Genomic DNA, 10,320 nt, shown 5'->3' with positions numbered 1-10,320 from the left:
CTGGCAGTGCCATGGTGGTCCGCTCAGCTGGTGTATATGGACCTTAAACACTATGACAGAAAACAGTGATTGTGAGAGGGGACTGCTAACCAAGGTTAGAAGACAAGCAAGTGGCTTATACTTGGCTAGCAAGTTGTTCAGTTCAGTTCAGTTCAGTCGCTCAGTCGTGTCCGACTCTTTGTGACCCCATGAATCGCAGCATGCCAGGCCTCCCTGTCCATCACCAACTCTCGGAGTCCACTCAGACTCACGTCCATTGAGTCGGTGACGCCATCCAGCCATCTCACCCTCTGTCGTCCCCTTCTCCTCCTGCCCCCAATCCCTCCCAGAATCAGAGTCTTTTCCAATGAGTCAACTCTTCGCATGAGGTGGCCAAAGTACTGGAGTTTCAGCTTTAGCATCATTCCTTCCAAAGAAATCCCAGGGCTGATCTCCTTCAGGATGGACTGGTTGGATCTCCTTACAGTCCAAGGGACTCTCAAGAGTCTTCTCCAACACCACAGTTCAAACGCATCAATTCTTCGGTGCTCAGCTTTCTTCACAGTCCAACTCTCACATCCATACATGACCACAGGAAAAACCATAGCCTTGACTAGACGGACCTTTGTTGGCAAAGTAATGTCTCTGCTTTTGAATATGCTATCTAGGTTGGTCATAACTTTCCTTCTAAGGAGTAAGCATCTTTTAATTTCATGGCAAGTTGTTAGGGGATTTAATAAGACCAAAAATTACCCATGTATGATATTCTCCAGGTATTATTTCACTTGATCCTCAAAGCATCTGTGAAGTAAGCAATCTTGACTCCCATCTTACTGATGGGGACACAAACTCAGGAGTCATGGAGTGTCATGTGCCAGGAACTTGGCATTATCTCCTTTATAATTTATAGCCACCTAACCCCAAGGGTTGGGGAAGGGTACTCCTATTGTTTCCATTTTATGCATTAGGAAATTGAGTCCCAGAGAGGCCAAGTTACTTGCCCAAGATCACAATGTGCCAAGAGTCAAAACTCAAGTCCAGATGAATTTTACATCAAACTCATTTTTTAACCATGCATCTGTGCTGACACCTGCAGCTAATTCCAGAAACTGATCTCAGACTATCTGATTCCAAATTATCTAAGGTTTTTCCATGCCAACCTATCACCTCTTAAGAGAATTAACAAGGAGTTATTTCAAATCAATTAGGCAAGACAAGAGATTTGAGAACTTGATTACAAAAAAGGCATGAAAGACAAAGAAAATCTGAGAGCCGCATAAGACAATGCTTCTCAAACTGTGGTCCTTGGACCCTCGTCTATCAATCACCTGGGGAGTTTGGTAAGATGGAAATGGCGAGTCCACCTAAAGCCCACAGAACCAGAAATCCTGGGATGGGTCCCCAAAATAGAATCACGCCCAAATGATCCTTATTCACACTAAGTCTGAGGACCACTGAGTAAGGAAACAGTACTTGGAGTTCATGGATTAAAAATAAATAAATAAACAGAGATACATGAATAGGTTTTCTCTGAATTTGCAAGTTTGTTTTCTGTATTTCTGTAAGCCAGGCGTAGAAAAAAAAAAAAAAAGATGGGAGATGATGGAGAAAATGACTTATTCAGACAGTTAAGCTAAAACAATTTTCCCTTGCCCTCTGAATCTTCCCTTCAATAAATTTGCACTTAACCCAGAGAGTCTCTAACTTTATGATTCCCAAAGTTGTTTTAGATCAGATAAAACTAGAAAAAGAGAGAGGCAGTGGAAATATTCCCTGAGGTTGACATACCCATGTTTGGGTATTTTCTCCACTCAGAGAGCTGAAAACACACTGTTTGTTGAGAGAGAGTGTTTGGCGTCGGTGGGAAGCTTTGTTCTGCTGTTGATCCACTGTCTGGCCCACATCGCTGCCGATGACCTCCACCAGGACTCCAACCCTGCCTTTCTGAGGTCATTTTACAAGGTATTTATAACATGCAGAGGGATTTTTGCTTCTCTTACTTTATGACTCACACCCATTCCCCAAGATAGTAAATGCTATAAGCTTTGAAATATTTCGGATCTACTTAAGTCCCACCGGTGGCCCTTGGTTCCTACTGCCTGGCTAAGATTTTCCCAAACAAATTTCCCATGGCAGCATATGAAAAATGCATACAGCTCTCTAAGAATTCTGGAGAGAAGTGGCCTTCCTCTGAGAACAGCATCACCCCTTCCTGTGGATATTTCATTGACAGTATTTGAACCTCACCAGAATTACAAGCGGGCGAGTAAAGATGGTCCATCTCAAGCCCCATTTCTCTTTCAACTGTAATTTTAAAGCTTCACCTGCCATTTCCTAGATGCCAGACTGATCTGCCGCTCTCACTTTTCCCGACCAGGGGCTGAAGGCCTATTTCAGGGAAGCATTCTCTATCACTCTGCGAATGTCGACAGTTTCCCAGGACAGTAAACTTGGCCAAAGCATAAGTGCTCTTCTGCTGGGAGAGCAGCCCATCTCTGAAAGAGGAAGAGACCTTCTCTCTAAACTCATTGTAAGAAAGCATGAGCCCCACTTGGAGCCAGAGTCGTCGGAGGAGGTAACTGACTTTAACTTGTGTAGCCCGTGGTTTTGTTTTTGTTTGTGCTTTTTGTTTACACTTTCTATTTTATATTGGAGCATAGCTGATTGACAATGTTGTGGTAGTCTTGGGTGCACACAGAGCGACTTAGCCATACATATACATGAATCCATTCTCCCCCAAGCTCCCTGCCCATCCAGGCTGCCACGTAACACTGAGCAAAGTTCCCTGGGTAGCACATGGTTTTAAAATTGACTCCTTCACAGATTAAATGCCTCCGTGAATGACCTATGCAGGTGTTTCTTGCTTCCCTAGATGGCACATTGCCTTGACATTCAGGCTGCTTCTCAAACCACATATGACAGTATTTTTTAAGCCCTGTGTTCTACAGGGCAGACAGGGGGGACCTGGCTCATGGGGATTGCAAATATGGCTCCACAGTTCATTCATGTCCCATTAACATATTATCAATAAATAAGCAGAATTCCATCTATAAAACTTGCTGTGACTTAAAGACTACATTTAGATGCCCAAGTGGTAGCTTGTTTACCCAAACTTACTGTATGCTCTTTTCTGCGCAAGTTTGACAATGGCATTCTTAATACTTATTAAGTACTTTTATAACAATATTATCTCAGCTTTTTAACTATTAAAATATAAAATTTGAATCTACGATGTTAAAAAGACTATCTTCTATTCTTCCATTAAAGGTCAATTCATTGAGTTATAAATGAGCATATCTTTTTTTCCTTATGTATATAAAATTTCATACATTTTCAAGGCATATATATGTGTGTATACACACACACACATACATAGTCTCATTCAAGCCACCGAGCAATCTTGGTAGCCTACATATTTTTAGTCACATTTGTATTTAAAGGTAGATTAAGCAGTTTGCTCCAAACCATACAGCTATTTGTAGTGGTAGAATTGAGACTAGATTCTTTATCACCTAAATGCTAAGGAAATAGTCCATATACATCTCCCTGTAATTAAATCTCCATTAGTTACTGATTTATCTTGTGGCAGTTGATGGTGATAGTGACGTTGGTCATCCAGATTACAAAAGGGTTGCTGCTGCTGCTGCTGCGTCACGTCAGTCGTGTCCAACTCTGTGTGACCCCATAGACCGCAGCCCACCAGGCTCCCCCGTCCCTGGGATTCTCCAGGCAAGAACACTGGAGTGGGTTGCCATTTCCTTCTCCAATGCATGAAAGTGAAAAGGGAAAGTGAAGTCGCTCAGTCATGTCCGACTCTTCGCGACCCCATGGACTGCAGCCTACTAGGCTCCTCCATCCATGGGATTTTCTGGGCAAGAGTACTGGAGTGGGGTGCCATCACCTTCTCCTACAAAATTGTTACTGCTGCTGCTGCTAAGTCGCTTCAGTTGTGTCTGACTCTGTGCAACCCCATAGACGGCAGCCCACCAGGCTCCGCTGTCCCTGGGATTCTCCAGGCAAGAACACTGGAGTGGGTTGCCATTTCCTTCTCCAGTGCATGAAAGTGAAAAGTGAAAGTGAAGTCGCTCAGTCGTGTCTGACTCTCCACGACCTCATGGACTGCAGCCTACCAGGCTCCTCCATCCATGGGATTTTCCAGGCAAGAGTACTGGAGTGGGGTGCCATTGCCTTCTCCTACAAAATTGTTACAGTCTAGCACAAATCTCAGAAAATAGTCAACGCTCTGTCCTCACCTAATAGCAGCATTTGACACACCTGATCACTTTCTCCAATTCGATCTACCTTCTTTACTTGAGTCCCAGGACACTGGCGACCTCTAGTTTTCCTGCTCCTTCTCTGACTATTTCTTCTCAGTCTCCTTTGCTGATACTTCCTCCTCTCCCTGGCCTCTTAATGTTCAAGGGACGGGATTCAGTCCTGTCCTCTTCTATATTCACTCCCCTTGGGGATCTTATCCAGTCTTCTTACTTTAAACCTCATCTAAATGAGATCTATATGTCATCTAAATCTCATCTATATGTCAACAACTCTCAAATTTTTTCTTCACCCTCAACCCAACTCTATCTCAGCTCATATATCCAACTGCTTACTAACCATCTGGGCTTCCCTGGTGGCTCAGTCAGTAAAGAATCTGCCTGCAATGCAGGAGACCCAGGTTCAATCCCTGGGTCAGAAAGATCTCCCGGAGAAGGAAATGGTAACTCACTCCAGTAGTCTTGCCTGGAGAATTCCATGGAGAGAGAAGCCTGGCTGGCTACAGTCCATAGGGTTACAAAGGGTCGGACACGACTGAGTGACTAACACCCACACTAACCATCTCCAGGGGAATGTCTTATAAGTAGCTCAGACTCAACATGCCCAAAGCCAACCTTCTTTCCAAAGCTGCTCCACTTAAAGGGTTCCCCATCTCCACTGATGGCAACTGTGTTCTGATTTTTCAAGCCAAAGTCTTCTCTTCAGGCCAAACGTCTCTGTTACATACACCCCACAACCAATCCATCAGGAAATTCTTCAGAAACTCATCCTTCACAAATTGTACATTCAAGTATATCTATAATTGATCACTTCTCATCACTTGCACTGCTGCCAACCTGATGCAAGGCATCTCTTGCTTGGACTACCATCAGACCTACTAACTCATCTCCGAGCCCAGGCTCGTCTCTCTTCAGTCTATTCTCAGCACAGTAGTCATAATCATCCTTTGAAAATAAAAGTTGGGATTGCTCAAAGCCCTGCTGTGTTCTCTCAGTTCACTGGGGTAAAAATTAAGAAGTCAGGTCCCCTTTGTGTCTCACTCTGTCACTTTCTACTCTTCCCCTCATTCATTTACCTCCAACCACATTTTCCTCCTTGCTGTTCTTCAGACACTCCAGGGACAGTGATCTTAAGGGTTCTACCTGCAATGCTCGTTCCTCTAAGGCAGTAGCTCCCAACAGAAGCAATTTTATTCCTGACAGGACATTTGGCAACCTCTGAAGACACTTTTGATGGTCTGACTCAGAGGAGCTGGTGCTACTGACTATTAACTAGTGGCTAGAGGCCACGGATGCCCCTAAACAGCCTACAGTGGATAGGACAGCCCCACAACAAAAAGTCATCCATCCCCAAATGTCAGTAGCACTGAGTTTAAGAAACGCTGGTCTATGCCTGACTCCCTTGTCTTCTTCATGTCTTTGTTCAAATGTCACCTCAGTGACTATCCTGACAAGCCTGTCTTACTCTGCCACCCTCTTTACCTTGTTCATCAGCCTCTCTTTGCTCTACTTTTCTTTATCCTATATCATGTCCTAACATAGTACAGAATTTACTTTTGCCTGCACGTGTGCTCAGTCGCTCAGTCATGTCCAACTCTTTGCAACCCCATGAACTGCAGTCCGCCAGGCTCCTCTGTCCATGGGATTCTCCAGGCAGGAATACTAGAGTAGGTTGCCATTTCCTCCTCCAGGGGATCTTCCCAACCCAGGGACTGAACCCATGTCTCCTTTGTCTCCTACATTGGGAGGCATATTCTTTACCACTGCACCACCTGGCAAGCCCCTCAGGATTTACTTACATTTGCTTATTCCATTTTTCCCCTGCTAGAATATAAGCTCCATGAGGGCAGAGTTGTTTGCTTTATCTGATATAACCCACATCCCAGCCTCAGAGCAGGCTTTTAATATGTTTACTGTGCTAATGAATAGATTTATGTGGACACTGATGCTATGTCACAAAACTTTTCAATCTAGGAGGCAGATACTAGCAAACATTACACATTTGCCATGTGTCAGGTGTTCTGTTGAGAGTTTTACATACATTATCTCATTGAACCTTCCCCATGCGACTTCACTTTCACTTTCATGCATTGGAGAAGGAAATGGCAACCCACTCCGGTGTTCTTGCCTGGAGAACCCAGGGACGGGGGAGCCTGGTGGGCTGCCATCTATGGGGTCGCACAGAGTCGGACACGACTGAAGCAACTTAGCAGCATGCTCTTATAGGGTAGATGTTACTTTTCTTCTTAACTTACAGATGAGAAACCTGAAGCTCAGAAGTATTAAAAGCCTCTTTCCCAAGACAGAGATAGTTGTGGAGCTTGTATTAATTAGTACTCTGCCAACCACCATTTATGAAGAGATCTCATTTTATTTTAAGAAAGCAGAACTGGATATAGTACTCTGAGGTACTGGCGAGAAGATTCAAGAGTGCTTAGAATAAATGAGAGCAAAGATCTTAAGTTTATTATAATTCATCTTTCATACTCTCTACAGTATATTAAGAAAAACAAAGATCTTCTCCTTTTTACCCACATGGAACACTTCCTAAAAAGCATCCTTGCTGCAGAGCAAAAACTCCCAAAAGAAACAAGAGATCAGCTTGCAGATGAAGATAAGGTGAGATGTTCGGGTGACCTACAGCACTGAGACCATACTTTGCTATATACTTTGCAACATTTTTGTGTTTTTTGTTTGCGACTATGTTTATCATTGAACATGTCAGCAGAACACAAGATTGGAAATGAATTGTGGTATGAACAGGTAATATCATCAGTCACTTATAAAACTTTATCAACAGATGGTGGATCTTAGGTCCCAGAGTTAATCCCTCTGCTTTCGGGCAGGTCAGGTATTAACCTTAAAGAACTGGAGCTGAGACTTGGACTTGCCCTAGTTCACCCAGCTGGAAGAGAACAGACAGTCACCAGATCTACTGCCTTCTCATTTGGGATTCTCCCACTGTTCCATAATGATACCTACTACTGTTTTGGTTTTAATCTGAAGCATTTAAAACATTGTTATATCTTTAAAAATCACCAAATACTTTGGTTCCAAGGAACAAACATTAATATTTTGTCACATATAATTTGCAAAGAGAAAAATTCCCAAGCATTATTATACTCATTATTCTCATGCAGAACAGTGACCTAAACATGTTGAAATGAAGATCAGCAACTCCCTAGAGACGTAGCTGAGCACCAACTTTAATCCTGGGCTCCAGTCTATTGCAAAGTTATCACCAGTATCTGGGGTGAAAGGTACATTTTTATTACATTATTTTATTGCACTGTTTCAATATCATACAACTTTACAAGTGCACATATCATTAATGGACACTTCATGAAACCATCCAAATGAACATTCCCATGTAAGTGTCCAGACCAAGAAATAGAACATTACCAGCTCCCAGCAGCACCCACGTCTCCCCTGCCAGTCACCCATCCCCTGACAGTGGCCACCATCCGGACTCCAAACGTCATAAATTGTTTTTGCTTATTCATGAATTTTACATCAATAGAATCATAAAATATGAATTCTTTGTTCTTCAAGTTTGTGAGATTTATCCACATTGTTGTAGGTAGTTGTCGTTTGTTGCTTCTCTTTGTTGTAAAGTATTCTGTGGTACAGACATATCTTAATTTATTCACCATATAGTGACCTACAGGTGGGTATTTTCCAGCTTGGGGTTATGTAAATAGTTCTGTGCACCTTTTGATGACTATACCTGGTCAGGTATTAACTTAGGACAAGTCCTGCATCTGAGGATATGGAGATGCTCAACGTTAGTACCTACCATCAACCGGAGTTCCGAAGTGATCACACATGGCCACCAGCTATGGATCAAAATTCTGACTGCTCTCCATCCTTATAAGAACTAGCATTTCCCGTCTTTTTTACTGTATCCATTCTCCCGGGTGTGTGTTTTTAATTTGCATTTTCCTAATGGCCAGTGGAATTGAGCATCTTTCATGTGTTTATGCAGCATTTGAAAATCCTCTCTCTGGAGATGCCTATTCAAGTCTTTTGCTGATTTGTCATTGGATCAACTCTTTTTAATTGATTTGCAGGAATTTTTTATTTTGCAACTATTTTTCCTCATTCTGTAGACTGCTTTTTTATAGAAATAACTACATGTTTCTTTTACTGTTTTGTTTTTATATCTAGAAAAATAAAAAATAAAAGTCTGCATTTTAAAAGTTGTTAAATATGTCAGTATGCCATCCAATGAAGTTGTTAAGAGAACATAAATGTGAAAATCACATGAATATATATTATAATTTGGGGTACATATATAACATAATGGGCTAGTCTTGACACAGAAGAAAAACATGCTATTTTCACTGTGACTAAAAGATTAAATCATGTATATTATTATTATATTCACTTAAAGATATAGGCTAAAACTCTTTATAAAATGTAAAATTTGTATATATCATCAATTTTCAGGCTGACTAACTTACTTAGAATTGTTTGTTACCAAGTCACACAAAAGGAGATGGATGTATTTGCAAAACATTTGGTGATATGTACTGAGAATACATAAAATATAGCCTTTGTGGCATGTGCAAAATTCACTTTGGAGGCCCTGACTGGAAAATTTCAAAGAGATAAGCAGTTATCCAAAACGGAAGCTTCAGGGTAGATTTGAATACTAATTAGGAGATATACAACCATGACGAATTCAATGGAAGCCAAAAAAAATTTTATACAGACTCCAAACCTCAGATTACAAATCTGATGTCTGCAATTCAAGCTGTTTCTCACATAGATAAATTTCTCATTGTATTTCAAGATGAGTAGCAAAAGAGTTTTTTGTTTTTTATATCTAAACTGTTACTGAGTCTCTGAAACAATGTAAGAAAGGCAGACAAGTGCAGAATTAAGAGTCTAATTTAAACAAGCATTATATGGGTGGATTATTTAATTCAGTGACTATCTTATAGTCAATATTTTTAGTCCTACAGGTCTTTGTCCTAATTACAACATGTTCAGATATGGCTAAGGATTTAGCTCTAAATCTAACCAATCAAAACACTAATAGTAAATTACTTTAGAGAAAAATCAAATCACAGACAACATGACAAGAAAATTTATAATTAAGTTCTAAATCAAGCCATAAGGAACATCTGCTCAGAATCAACTCACTGTATGTAGCTTCTCCATTTCTTCCACCTTACACTATCATTGAGTTCTCATTATTGGTTGCTAGAGACTGGTCACTTAGGCTTCCTAAATGATTTTGTTTAAATCATTAGATTAACCATCAGGCAAAGTAAGTACAAAATTTGTCAGCCTTTAAAACTGTTTCATTAGTTACGATCTCAATTAAAATTCCGTGCTCCCTTCATAGATCAGATAGCGATAAAATGATAGTCACCCTTAATAATGGACTATGTGGCAACTTTCCTGTCTCTTTCATGAACTGGGAATTCTTATGTAAAGCATACTCCCCAAATCATTGCATAGTAACTGCATAAAATTAAAGACTTCCCCAATACTTTGAGAAGGTAAATCTTATTTTGATATGATAAATATTCAGTATGTGTCAAGAACGTCATCTACTCACATAAATTATGAAATGTATTTCCCAGAAAACACAGTAAACATTAATTAAGTCAGACATATAAGACTATTTAGAATAGTTAGGTTAAAAGTCCAAGTCTTCAGAGAGGTGGCAAGGAAAAAAGTCGTGAAGAAATTAAAGATCTTTTTCCTATGTTCTTCATTCTTTGCTGAACAAAGCACCTACTAAAACATGATTCTATTAGCTTCCTGGCTGACTTCTTGGGTCCTCCATTTGATTCTATTAGTATACTAACAGCTGGGGGTTTTACTAAGCACATGCTTTTTAATGGAAATGCCACAGATTATAAGGCAAGGATCATGTTCTCCTTCCTGCTGCATTATGCGTTTATTGCTGAATCAAATCAATAGTACATTTTTGAAGTTTTGAGACTCTAATTATCTTTAAGGAATTAGTTCGTGTGCACGCACATACACAGACACGCACAGCCCACTGATGAGAAAGAATAAGAAAACCTCAGTAGACAGAGAAGCCATATTT

General features: G+C 40.8%; 1 long non-coding RNA gene across 1 annotated transcript; it reads left to right on the top strand.

Annotated features, from left to right (window-relative positions):
• Positions 1-1,804: 1,804 nt before the first annotated feature.
• LOC113905130 lies at positions 1,805-8,374 on the top strand. The gene is made up of 3 exons (XR_003514602.1): positions 1,805-1,941; positions 2,357-2,554; positions 6,750-8,374. It is a non-coding gene; the product is annotated as an uncharacterized LOC113905130 (long non-coding RNA).
• The last annotated feature ends 1,946 nt before the right edge of the window (positions 8,375-10,320 follow it).

Source organism: Bos indicus x Bos taurus, chromosome 15, assembly GCF_003369695.1.
Source record: "Bos indicus x Bos taurus breed Angus x Brahman F1 hybrid chromosome 15, Bos_hybrid_MaternalHap_v2.0, whole genome shotgun sequence".
In the NCBI taxonomy this organism is placed as follows: Eukaryota; Metazoa; Chordata; class Mammalia; order Artiodactyla; family Bovidae; genus Bos; species Bos indicus x Bos taurus.
This window is presented reverse-complemented; position numbering and strand designations above follow the sequence as displayed.